Source organism: Monodon monoceros, unplaced genomic scaffold (assembly GCF_005190385.1).
Source record: "Monodon monoceros isolate NGI ecotype Baffin Bay Population unplaced genomic scaffold, NGI_Narwhal_1 Super_Scaffold_6, whole genome shotgun sequence".
NCBI lineage: Eukaryota > Metazoa > Chordata > Mammalia > Artiodactyla > Monodontidae > Monodon > Monodon monoceros.
The window spans coordinates 14,722,654-14,734,308 of record NW_021703783.1 but is presented as its reverse complement, the minus strand read 5'-3'; the positions used below and the strand labels follow the sequence as shown (position 1 = coordinate 14,734,308).

Sequence of the window (11,655 nt, the reverse complement as noted above, 5' to 3'; positions counted from 1 at the left end):
ATTTTGTCTTATGAAACTATTCCATTTCATACATCATGATCTACCTTTCTGAGGTGTATCAGCCTATGATTAGTGCCCCTTCTCTGAAGAAAAGAAGAGGTTTAAAAGTACTGAGCACTAAAAGTAAACATCGCTCTGTCCATATATAGAGGACAATCCTTGTCCTAAAGAGCTTCCAGTTCAAATATAACAGAAAAAATACATACTGTGACAAGAAAAAAAGGGAAGTTTCTTAAAATATGTGAAAGGAAAGAGAACAAAGTGACATCTTAGAAAACAGCAAATAAAGTTTTTCCCCCTTTTAAAGGAAATGATAAAAGCGTAAGCTCTGGAAAGTAGAGAAAGAGGCTCTAGAGAGAAATTTCTTCTTTACTATCAAGAAACATTTCTCATTCATGCACATTAATGTTTGTTCAAATCTACCAACAAAGTTTTGTGACTTTGGTTAGGTTGTCTTTCCAACTTTATTTGTGTTACCTTATATATTTTGTTACATTATTATTTCACAAAATAAAGAATATTGTAAACAGTTCCTTTAACTGGTCAACTATAGAGTGTTATGTATCAGGAAAAGTTGTGAGGAAGGGCAAAATAGAGGTTACAATTAGCTTAGTGGAAATCTAGGTAGAAAAGATGGAGATTGAGGGTCTAAGGGAAGAAAAATAATATTCAGAAGTCAATTTATTAGGGATTCTTCTGTTAAGGAATAAACTGATAAGAGAGTTATGGATGATTCACTCATTCATTCAATAACCATCTATAGGATCCCTACTATATATGGTGTGCCAGCCATTCTGCTGGGTGAGAGGAATCAAAAGTCTTGGCCTGCTCTGGGTGGCTTGGAAAGGAAGATGGAGATGTAAATATTTAAGTATAGCGTGGAAGTAGCATCTCTATCCTTCTGATAGAAACAAACCTTCTCTAGCATTTGCTTTCTAAGGGTGTCCCATGAACCACTCAAGGCCTATCTCAAACTGCAGTCTTTTAATGTTAATGTTTTGGAGAGCTCTTCAATTATAAATGGGGATTAATTGAAAGAAATATGTAGCAGCACTAATAACCCTGCTGCTGGCTGGTCCCTCTACTACAGCTGGGATTCTAGACTAAGTTGGCATCTGCTTCGAGGCTTGGAGACTCAGAGGGATGGATATCAAAAATGTATTCAAGGAACTCACCTTTGAACCTCTGGACTTGGTCAAATTAAACACCTCTTCCTTTATCCCGGTCAGCAAAGCTTCAATCACCTTCTCTCTTTGCTGTAAAAGAGAAAGACCAAAATTTAAATGGTGGAGAATTAAAAGAAGTATGTTATTATGCAGGTGGAGGGGGCCGGCTAGAGTGAGTCAGGAGTCTGGCTGAATTTATGCCCGTCTTTGCCATGAATTAGTGTATGACTTTGAATAAATCATTTCACCTCCATTCCTGTCTCACACCTCTGGATTCTCATCTGTAAAGTAAGGGCATTGGTCTATTTAGGACATTACGTATGATTCTTTTTTGCTCTAAAGTCCTCTGCTTTCATGGGGTGAACACTCCAACAGCTGAAGGTTGGGATGTTTTGTCACAGTGGACAGACACAAGTAAGATGTCTGCTGTATATAACTGTTTAGGATTTTCTGCTACTCAGATGGTTTGCTAATAGAAAAATTTGGAAGGGCAATTTGCAAAGTTCTTTCACATGCAGTATCATATTTAACTTGTACATATGGCTCTGTACATAGACATTATTAACATAGTATAAATAAGAAAACGGGCTCCATGAAGATATTATATAATCTAGCCATTAAGTGGCAAACTTAGGGCTTGAATCTTGTCCTTTGGACATTAGATTTCAAATTCTGTCCATGAGGGATTCCCTTCCTAGCCAAGCTTCATTCACTAGGTCTCTTCCTTACCTGCAGTTACTCTCTACCTACTGCAGCCAGTGTTCGCTCTCACCACGTCACTGCACCTGCTCTTCTGAGTCACCAGTGTCTCCCCCGAAGGCTGCCAAGTTGAGTGGATGCTTTCAGCTCCAACATTTCTTTTTTTTTTTTTCGGTACGCGGGCCTCTCACTGTTGTGGCCTCTCCCGTTGCGGAGCACAGGCTCCGGACGCGCAGGCTCAGCGGCCATGGCCCACAGGTCTAGCCGCTCCGCGGCATGTGGGACCTTCCCGGACCGGGGCACGAACCCGCGTCCCCTGCATCGGCAGGGGGACTCTCAACCACTGCGCCACCAGGGAAGCCCTCAGCTCCAACACTTCTTGACCTCTCTGCTGTATTCATGTCACCACCTCCACTCCTTGAAACTTTCCACTTTTGGGGTTCTTGATGCCACTTCCATGTAGTTCTCTTCCTGCTCTTTGCTCTAGACCATCTGCAGCACAGTCACCAGGAAGCTTATTTCAGTATTGATTCCTGGGCCTCTCCTAGACCATTCAACCAGAACCTCTGAAGATTAGACCAAGGAATTGGCATCTAACAGCCACTTCAGTGATTTTATATACACTAATGTCTGAGAACCACTGCCTGATAGGGTAATAATTCCTAAATCTTATTTCCAGCCTAGACCTCTCTCCTTACCATATATCAAATTTCCTTCCAGACATGTTCCTTCTGGAATATTCCTCCTGGGTGGTCCTCCAGTACTCAAGCTCAACATTCCCAAACAAGTCACTTTTCCTCCAAATACTTGCACCACCCCGTGTGTTCCCCTCTTAGTGAATGGTACCAGCATTCACTAAGAAATTCATCAGAAACTTCATTCATCAGAAACTTCAGACTCATCCTCCCACAACCAGTCAGTTAATAAATTTTATTAATTATTCATTAAATATATCACCAAGTTACCCTCTTCCTCATTCCTCATATCCTAATATGAGCATTCATCACCGTTACCAGAATGATCTTTTTGAAAATGCAGATCTGATTATGTTCCTTTCTTGCAGAAAATCCTCTCATGGCTCAAAAAACTTAGAAGACAAATCCAAAGGCTGTTGCCTGGCATTGGAGACCCCTCTTGATCTGAGCCCTGCCCACCTACATGGTCACCATATAGGGCAGCCTACTGTTCTCTGAACAAGCCAAGCTCTTTCAAGTCTCTGTACACACTACTCTCTCTCCCTAGAATGTCTTCTTCTCTGTTTACCTAACAAACCCCTACTTACGTTTATGTTCTTAGCTCAAGACTTCCTTTCACTAGGAAACCATCCCTGATTCCTTAGGGCCAACCTAGCTGCTCCTTCCGTCATGTTGCCATATCTTCTCTACTGAATTGTTCTCGTAGTCGACATCTCTTTCTCCTCCCTAACTTCCTAAATGAAAACATTTTATTTACCTTTATCACCTAGCATTCAATAAACTTTACTTACGTGACTGAATAATGGTACTGGTATTTACATAGTGCCCTATATTTTATGAAGCACTCCTTATTTGATACTTAATTCTGTGTTTTATTACTGCAACTTGCCAGTGAGTCATGTTTCTTTCCTTTCTTAGGTTTAACATTCTCTTTAGCTTTTTATAGAATATCCCATATAGAAGAGAAAAAAATGGCATGGGCCCAAGACCAGCATAGCGATGTATGAAAATAGCTGCTTTCTATAGAGCTGTCTACCTGGCTTACAGAATACTAAGATTTGAGTTCTATTGAGTGAGATATTGAAGGACAGAAAGGATTCAGCATTGTCTGTAATTTGTTAAAGGGCCCTATGGAACCTTCTTTTGAATATAAGTTCTTCCTAGAAAAAGTAATATTGATAAAAAATAATACGTAGTACTTAGAAAATCAGATAGCTGAATGAACTGGAGGAAAAAACAAATAAACTTACAATCACTAATTATGTGTATAGCTATAAGTGATAAAAGTTATCAGATCTCATGCTCTAAGCCCAAGGAGTAAACAAAGAAAGAAGGGGAGTCATTTCCTTCCTCATCATTAGTGTTTTACTCTCTGAATAATTTTTCTTTAATATTTTGAGTCACTACTTGCTTAAAGCAAGAAAATTTTCCCCAACAACTCATATCTTATTATAGAAAATTATGTACACATACATGTATATGTATATATTTGATTTTTAACCAATTTTCCTCAGTTTTCAACTTATTGTCTATGTTTCAGTTACATGTAGAATCATATAAATAGTAACCTAAAATAGAATACCTGTAGCTAATTGTAACGTATTGTATAGTCCCAATTAAGGAAAATGTAATGTGAATGCAAATTTTTGTATTATCATAGGCACTGCCTTGTATATAGTTAGTATTCAACAAATGTTTAGTAATTGAATGAATCATAACATAACAGTGTACAGTGCGATGGGGAAAAAAAACTGGAAACTTTTAAACAAAGCTCTTCTATTTTGGATACATTTATCTTAAAACAAAGCAATTGTAAATTCAGAAGTATCCCAACAGTTGAATTTCTGATTTGAAGAACATGCATTTTTTTTTTTCAGAACATGCATGTTTGACCTAAGAAAATCAAGAAAAAATTATGAATAATTACATAGGAGATGAATAGGTCTGAAATGAAAAAGGCTTTAAAAAAATCGTATCAGCTGAAATTTCTGTTTTTTCAAAGTTGTGTACGGGTAACAGAGAGAAGGAGAGACTGAGCCATCGAACGCATTTTGACAACAGTCTTGTCCACTGGAGGTCTGCCCCGCTAGAATTGTATAGGGTATAAACCTAAGAAACAATGTTGGTTAGAGGCATGTGTGTTAGTCTATTTCCACTTGTGTCATTCTGAGCCCAGCTTTATCATTTGTATAGAGAAGATAGAAATAGTTCTTCATGTTTTCTACTAAAGTATTTTAAGAGAGTTTTTTGGGGGGGCAATCTTGATAATAGGGTGATTTTTAAATTTTTATAATTGTCATAACATTCATCATCAACAAAATGCAATGAGTTCTAAGTTTGTCAACAACATTTAACATGCTCAGATGATTAGATGATATTCTAAATATTGATGAAAATAAAAGTATCACTTCTGTTCGTAAGCAAAAAGTTTGGTGCTATTATACTATTACTCTATGGTAACTAGCTTTATTATATTTGATTAGAGAGCCTCTATCTGAAGTTTATTTATTTATCCAATTTAAGTAATAGACACTTTTCTTGAATCTAATAATGTATGTCACATCCTAGGCTAGGGATACTTGGGAATAGAAAGAATACAAATTCAGGTTATGGCCCTCAAGGCATTACAATCAACTTGGGGTGGGAGGGAGTGGAGAAGAGATAAACAAATATTATATTGGTAATAAATGTTATGATAGATACTGCATAAGATGGAAGAGAGCTTGTAAAAAGGACATCCATCTTGCAACCATGGGTGGAGGCGGCCTTCCTGGAGAAAGTGTTACCTGAGTTATGTTGTTAAATAACACTACCTCTACAAAGATTTCTTTTTTTTAATAGTTCTTTAAACTGAAGTATAGTTGATTTACAATGTTGTGTTAATTACTGCTGTATAGCAAAGTGACTCAGTTATACATACATATATACTTTCTTTTTCATATTCTTTTCCATTATGGTTTATCACAGGATATTGAATATAGTTCCCTGTGCTATACAGTAGGACCTGTTGTTTATCCATTCTATATATGCCAGTTTGCATCTGCTAATCCCAAACTCCTAATCCATCCCTCTCCCACCCCTCTCCCGCTTGGCAACCACCAGTCTATTCTTTATGTCCCTGATTCTGTTTCTGCCTCATAGATAGGTTCATTTGTGTCATATTTTAGATTCCACATATAAGTGGTATTTGTCTTTCTCTTTCTGACTTACTTCACTTAGTATGATAACCTGTAGTTGCATCCAAGTTGGTGCAAATGGCATTATTTCATTCTTTTTTATGGCTGAGTAGTATTCCATTGTATATATGTACCACATCTTCTTTATGCATTCATCTGCCAATGGACATTTAGGTTGTTTCCATGTCTTGGCTATTGTAAATAGTGCTGCTGTGAACATAGGGGTGCATGTATCTTTTTGAATTATAGTTTTGTCTGGATATATGCCCAGGAGTGGGATTGCTGGATCATATGGTAATTCTATTTTTTGTTTTCTGAGGAACCTCCATACTGTTTTCCACAGTGGCTGCACCAACTTACATTCCCACCAACAGTGTGGGAGGGTTCCCTTTTCTCCACACCCTCTCCAGCATTTGTTATTTGTAAACTTTTTAATGACGGCCATTCTGACCAGCGTGAGGTGGTACCTTATTGTAGTTTTGATTTGCATTTCTCTAATAATTAGTGATGTTGAGCATCTTTTCATGTGCCTATTGGCCATCTGTATTTCTTCTTTGTAGAAATGTCCCTTTAGGTCTTCTGCCCATTTTTTGATTGGGTTGTTTGTTTTTTTTGTTGTTGACTTGTATGAGCTGTGTGTATTTTGGTAATTAAGCCCTTGTCGGTTGCATTGTTTGCAAATATTTTCTCCCATTCTGTAGGTTGACTTTTTGTTTTGTTTATGGTTTCCTTTGCTGTGCAAAAGCTTGTAAGTTTCATTAGGTCCCATTTGCTTATTTTTGTTTTTATTTCTATTGCCTTGGGAGAAGAGTATCTTGAAATTGGTAAATTATAGTGTAAGCTGACTCTGCCCTCCTTCCTCCCTCCTTTAGCTCCATTAGAGAATTAGGTACAAGAGGTTTGGGGCCATGCATGGCAGAAATTGATAATTTCCCCAACATCTCTTCTCCCCTCTTAGATACCCCCTGAGTTTTTTTGTTGGGTACATGGATGCATGAACTAAAGACATATTTCCCAAGCACCCTTTAACTTAGATATGAGCTCTTTGGTTGGGTTTTGGTGAGTAGGATGTAAAAAGAGAAATGTATGGCAGATTATGGGAAATTTCCTTAAAAGACGGTTGGCAAATACTTGGTTCTGCTTATTTCCTCTTCTTCAATCTGTTGCTTGGGATGTGGATGGGATGGCCGTACCTCTATCTGGAAGGAAGTAGAGAAAGGCCACACCCAAGGGATGCAGAGCAGACACCTGGATGTAGCCTGGGTCCCTAAGGACTTCAGGCAGTAGTGCCAACATAACAACTCTAAACTGCTTCCTTCAGACTTACAAGTGTGGGAGAAATTAAATTCTATCTTGATTAAGCTAATGAAGTTTTGGGGGAGGGGGAAATCTGCTGCTGCTCTCAGCTCAACCTAATCTTATCTGATGTATCATCAGATAAGCAGTAGTGTGTGTACCTTATCACACACTGCCTAGTACATGTCAGATAATAACTTTTTGAAAGAATGAATGTGTGAATCTCCACACACACATCAAAATTACTTATACAAAGTTTGCCTTATGCCTGAATAACACCTAATTACTTTTTTAGGTGAATCAGGTGGTCTCTTTGCTTACCTTGTGATTTCCTGAGAGTGAGGCAGGCCCTTACAGAAGCCAGTTTAATTCATTCTGGGAATTAGACAATTTCTTTGAAATCTTAATTTGAACTATAACAGTTAAAAGTTAGTTGACCTTTCAAATAGTCATACTACTTTACTCCCTATGACTACACATTGCCAATGTGTTTTCACATTATTGCAAACAAAGAGCAAAACTGACAGAAAACTTGGACCAAAATAGGTGTCTTTGTGAACTCTGCATTGATGGACATGTGTTACATTGTGTTTGTGTTCTGTCTACCCAGGTCTCAGGGAGAGGCTCAGAACACCAACCATGCCAGTATCATCAGCATTCTCCTAAACACATGCTTTGTAGAAAAGCACTACTTATTGGGGGCAAGACCAGGTTGTCAAGTAGATTTATATCATCTAGTTTGTTTTACGTATAATGAAGTCTTAAGAGTAAACATTAAAAAAACTGCTTCCAAATGGTTCCAGTTCATTAACGGGAGTGTGCTTTATTAAACATTTTGAAAGCAGCAAAGAACATTAGGCTCAGAGATCTCAGCCTTGTGTCACTTTGGGCCGGTTGTTTTCACTTTCCATCTCTCTGTAAAATGGCGGAATATTTACCCACCACATTTCATTATGTGTGTTGAAACAGATAACATCTTGAAATAGCTTGAACTGCTCAGATATAAATGTTTTAAAATAAACATGGCATTTTTCTAGAGTGGAGAAGAAAGGAAGGTAATTTAAATTAGTAGTAATTTGCATGCTGTTCCCATCTCTGGGCAACTTGCAGTGATTTTTCCTCTATAGTCCATCACTTAGTTTCAAAATGACTACTCCAAAATAAAACTGGAGCAGGAGATTTTGTTCCCTTCTGAAAGAGTTGTATATGAGAATTTTCGTCTGTGACATGATACTTAATTTGGGGGTGGAGATGAATTGCTTTTAGAAATAGAAGGAAGGAAGGAAGGGAGGAAAGAAGAAAGGAAGGAAGAAAGGAAGGAAAGAAAGGAGGGAGGGAGGGAGGGAGGAATAAAGGAAAGAAGAAAAGAAGGCAGAAGGGAAGAAAGAAAGAAAGGAACCATACTATTCCATGATTTGGATTATCTGCGAGTTAAAGTTTCGAAGCTCAAATTCATTTTTCAAAGTTTTTCTTTTTTTTCTGCTCAATACCCTCATCATAGAAAATTATATTGGATAATTCTTTCTTTTCGCACCAGAGGAATTAATCATCAGGAGTAACTTTCTCTTTCCCAGTCCCTTCATCCTAAAATTTAATGGCTGCAGTACTGCAGGTGTAAATACAGTATAATCCAGTGCGATAATGAAGCTGATTCAGAAGAGAGAGGCTGGAGGAAATCACTGACAGAGGCGGGTTAGAGAAAAGGGCTGAGTGATTCACAGAACAAAGGATCTCCATCAGGCAATCAGAATGACTCTCAAAATAGTTTCAAGATATTTACATACCTCAACAGTAGCCACTTGGGTAGTATTCAGGAAGAACTCATCGCATCACAATTGCTGTGGCTTGAATGGGCCTCATTTTTTTTTTTTATCATGTTTTACAGATGAGGAAGTAGAGGCAGGACCAGCTACACAGTTCACATAAATGAAAACGTTGGGCCCTTGTTAAAAAATTTTTAGGCGTTTCAAGATGGTGACAGCAGAGCATTAAACAAATCAGAAGCTCTCTCTGAGGGCAGGCCCCTATGTGACTGTAAGCGTTGCATGTCCACGAAGCCAGTCCTGAGAAGAGGTTGGACATGTTAAATTACTTGCCTGATGTGATGAAACTGGTTAGGAGCAGAACTAGCCTCCTGATTCCTTATTTAGTTTTTCTTTTTTTCCTCTACATTCTATTATTTTTCCATATTCACCTCATGTTTAGCTTAGAATCGTATATATTGATTCATTCTTTCTTTAATTTAATAAATATTTCTTGAATGCAGACTATATGGCAGGCACTGTATTGAGAATCAAGGAAACAATTATAAGACAATTTCTTTCCTTAAGTACTACTTAACACTGGGTGCAGAAAAAGAATTTAAGGGGGAAAAATCCATTTTTACAGAGGTTGTGGGGAAGGTGGAATGCTCATATACTACCACTGAGAGGTGAATAGGTATTAATTTTCTGGAGGGCAACTTGGTCATATTTGACAAATGTCTTAAAATGGGTATACTCTTTGGCCCAGAAATAATACTTCTTGGAATTTATCCTAAGACAATAATAAGAAATGTGGGCAAAGTTATATGTACAGAGTTCTTCATCACAGTGATTTTTTTTCTCATAAATGCCCAAGAATTTGGATTTTGTTAGGCACATTTTGGTATACCTATGCTGTTAATACATGGTCTTTAAAAACATGGTTTTAGAGGACTATTAACATGGGAAAATGTTTGTAATATATAACTGGCTGTCTGTTTATAACTAGAAAAGCAGGGAAGGACACATACTTAAATGTTAGCAGTGATTAACTTTTAGTAATTAGATTTCTTTTAGAAACTCATTTCATTGTATTTGCTAATAGTTCTTTATTGAGTATATTTTATTTTTATAATAAAACAAAATTTTTTCACCTGTTTTTAACTATGAAAATCTACATTTTCTTAAATGCCTAGAGAAATGTAGCAATTCCATATTTTACCATTGGGAAAAATTAATAATTAAGGTTCATATATAAACCTCATGATAGACTAAACTAAATGTCCATCATAAACTTGGGTGAATTGAAATATTTCCCTTACAGTTGAAAGAATTCTTACAGGTCATATAATCTAATCTCCCAACTAAAGTATAAATTGACTCTACAATACCCTTGATAAATTATCTAAACTTAGAATTTAGAGACAGATTCATTTTATTCATGAAAAACTGGATTTTAGCTAAATTATAACAAATAGAAGTCAATTTGGAATCAGAATACCAATATTCTGTAACTACACTAAAGATATTTATGTATAATTGTGTATGGTAAAGGAAGGAGTGGGTGTATTGCTGGATAGATGCTCTTTGAAAAATTCATCCAAATGGAATAATTGACTTTTGGCTGTTGTACTTGTTATTTAGTGTGTCCATTTGCCAAAGACTATGTTTTTGTTTTTTGTTTTGGAGCAGAGAAGGTTTATTACAGGGCCACGCAAGGAGATGGGTGGCTCGTGCACAAAAAACCCCAAACTTCCCAAAGGGTTTCCACAAAGCATCTTTAGAGGCCAGGTGAGGGAGTGACGTGGTTAGTTGTTGCAAACTTCTTGTTGTTGGAATCCTTTGTTCTTGCAGCTGTCCATGTAGGTCAGATCACGATGCTCCTGTAAACCTCCAACAAAACAAATATTAGGGCTTCCCTGGTGGCGCAGTCGTTGAGAGTCCGCCTGCCGAGGCAGGGGACACAGGTTCGTGCCCTGGTCCGGGAAGATCCCACATGCCGCAGAGCGGCTGGGACCGTGAGCCATGGCTGCTGAGCCTGCGCATCCGGAGCCTGTGCTCCGCAACGGGAGAGGCCACGGCAGTGAGAGGCCCGCGTACCGCAAAAAAAAAAAAAAAAAAAAAAAAAGTTAAAATAGTAAATTTTATGTTCTGTATATTTTACCATAATAAAAATATGTTAAACATAAAAATTAAAACAGCATTTAACTACCACAGAAATTTTGAAAAATGGCACAGCTTCAGACCAGAAATGGCTCTTGTTTTTGAATGTGCATTATACTTAATCTTTCGAGCCTATAATTCAATTTTAGCTTTATGTGTTTCTCAAACTTTGAGATTATTCAGTTTTTCAAATTTCTCAGCAATCAGAGCCAGACGACTGAACACGCTACAGAGGAAAAACGTTCCATGCTATTAACCACACAAAGCTAAACAAAGTCCTTAATAAGCTAATGCTCATTTTTAAAAATCTCCATGGTATAGTTTGCTGCCTTTTTCAAATGTAAATGATTATGGACCTTTCAGCATGTCCCTGACCCAGTGTTCCTTGGGACACGGTTTGGAAGATACCGCTAGCCAGTCACCTACATGGTGTAGGTTGTGGATTGGCCCCCGCAACTGATTGATTGATTTACTCCCTTCTCATTCTTTCATTATTTTATTCTTTCTGTCATTTGTGGATCAATGCAACACTTATTTATTGAGTACCAACACTGTGCCAATCAGTGTGCTAAATGCCATTCAGTGTCCCTGGTGAACTTCCTGCAGGTATTCCTGAAATACCTCTGTTTAGCATTTACAATTATCCCTGAGTCCATCCAATTAAAGACTTACCCAGTTTCACGAGGGTCCATCTCACTTTATTATATGAAGGAGATGA

The 11,655-nt window shown here is 37.6% G+C and overlaps 1 pseudogene; it reads right to left on the bottom strand.

Annotated features, from left to right (window-relative positions):
- Positions 1-609: 609 nt before the first annotated feature.
- LOC114885456 overlaps positions 610-11,655 on the bottom strand; it is a 56,900-nt pseudogene continuing 45,854 nt past the window's right edge.